Source organism: Palaemon carinicauda, chromosome 16 (assembly GCF_036898095.1).
Source record: "Palaemon carinicauda isolate YSFRI2023 chromosome 16, ASM3689809v2, whole genome shotgun sequence".
Taxonomy (NCBI): domain Eukaryota; kingdom Metazoa; phylum Arthropoda; class Malacostraca; order Decapoda; family Palaemonidae; genus Palaemon; species Palaemon carinicauda.
The window spans coordinates 11,639,815-11,642,314 of record NC_090740.1 but is presented as its reverse complement, the minus strand read 5'-3'; positions in this window follow the sequence as shown (position 1 = coordinate 11,642,314).

Genomic DNA, 2,500 nt, shown 5'->3' with positions numbered 1-2,500 from the left:
TACTTGTTAATATTGACAAATGCAATTACTCTCAACGTTATACATCATCTTATTCTAACCCAGCCACTAAGCAAGACCTAAATAATTTATTATAGTATTGTACTTGGGCATGTTAGACACGTTTATAGACAATGTCTAAATGGAATCTAGGATCAATGCAGACCACAAACCTAACTTTTTGAAGGAGCTTGTAACCTTCTCAAACTGTCATTTTTTTAACCAGATATGACGTTCCCGACGAACCAACGTCAGTCTGGCTACAAAATATGTACTCGTAAGCTTCGAATAAGAAGTGAGGGGCATGTAAGATTTTTCATGAAATTCTTTGAATCCTTGTTAAAATCATTTGTGTATCTAAATTTGCTGTAAAATTTTAATCATTATATTTAAAAGCGTCTAAAATTCTCATTTATTATTTTTTTATGGATTTCAGAGTTTCCAATGTTTTTGGTATAAGGATTTTTACCAACATAGAGTTTATATTAAACCATAATTCAATCATTCAACCACTATAGTCCTTACGAAAGGTCACAAATTGACTCGAATCATATGTAGACACCAAATGATATATAGAAAACAATATATACCAGTTTTCCTTTTATTCTGAAAGGTATCTGGGGCCAGTTTGTTCGGAGAGATGCTTCCTTCGATTCAAATATTGTGTAAACTATCAAAAGAGTAGACAGTGTTTCATGTAAATAATTAATTCTGTGGTCGTAACTGTCAAGTTATATAAATGAAACTAAGTACACAAAACAAATGAAACTTGATAAAAATAATTTCTATCCTTCAGTGTCATGATATAATGGAATATGTTCATATAGCCGATTACATGGAGATACTAGTAATTTTGTTTTTGACCATGCTCAAAACAAATCAACTACGAGCCTTTGTTGACAGATGCTGATTTACCTACTGATTAAAAAGCCATATCCTCTGATGTAAAATGAGTTTCAAACCCTTGAATTTGGTTTCTATTACTATTTCCTATAGAGAATGTATTTTTTTTCTTTTTTTTTAACCAAAACAGCCTTATTTCTAAATTAGGTCAAGATTTCTTTATGTACAATTATTTGTGTAAAGTTTTTCTATGCTACCTACAAGAGAAATAATTCCTGAAGACAGATATAAAACACATACACACTCACATACACACAATATACAGTAAATGCATGCTGGTCCATCTAAGACTCGATTATTGCAATACCTATCAAAGACCATTATGAAGTTAAGAATAAGAAACAATTACTGGGATCAGGTAATGAATCCAATACATAAAATTCAGGCTAAGTCTAAAATTATAAGGCAGGAACAGTATCCTATTTGTCTAAAAATGTTACAGAAACCTCTCATCATGCTTTATGGCCTTATATCCATCAACTCCTGAAGTGCCTTCATTCTTTCTCTTGAGAATATTACAATAGGAGTGATTCCTTGAAAAGAGATGGGAATCTAAAACCAAATAAATGAGGAAACACACATATATACAAACTCAACCAACGAATCGTAGAAGAGACAAATGGTTTTTGATATGTAAATGAGGCTCGGTTCCCCTTTGTCAAGGCTTTAACACAATACATAACCATAAAACTCTTTTGCAACTTCTCCTTTTTCATCACATGATGAAACGTGGCCTCAAATTTAGGTATGTGTTTATTTCCCCGTAAATACCTATAACATTTTCTTTTATTGAATGTGAAAATTTATGCTTAGGTGTTATTCTATTAAGAAAGTACTAATACATTCCTAACAAACTCATTAATTCTCAAAGATTAAAATCAAATGTATATTAGCTAAAATAGCCAAATCACGAACGCAAGTACATAGTAAACTATGTATTATCATAAGCTGTGTTTTTCTTAATCGGAAATCATAATCAGATTTCATTGAATAATATATTTAAAGATTTTTTTTTATTTTTATAGACCCATCTATTATATAAAACAGATTACCTTTCCATGTCCAAAATCCTTAATGAGCCAGTAAAATATTTGCTTCTATTTTATATATATATATATATATATATATATATGTATATATGTGTATATATATGTGTATATATATACAAGCATATATACATATATGTATGTATATATACATATATATATTTATATGTATGTATGTATATATACATATATATATATATATATATATATATGTTTGTGTGTATGTATGTATATATACATATATATATTCATATATATGAATATATATATATATATATATATATACAGTATATATATAAGAAAACTAAGTGTGACACGAATTTTCTTCCAAGGAAAGATTTTCCATAATCGTGCATTGACAACTTTAACAGAAAATGTGTTTGTTTATGTTGACAGATTCAACCCACAGATATATGAAGGAATTATTTACGAAAGGTTTCTTTCTTGCAATATACTGCCTTTGAAGTGTAAGCTCAATTAAACACAGAAAAACAGAAAGAAAAATGAAATCCAGTCAAACGAAAAACACAATATTAATACATGTAAACTTCAAG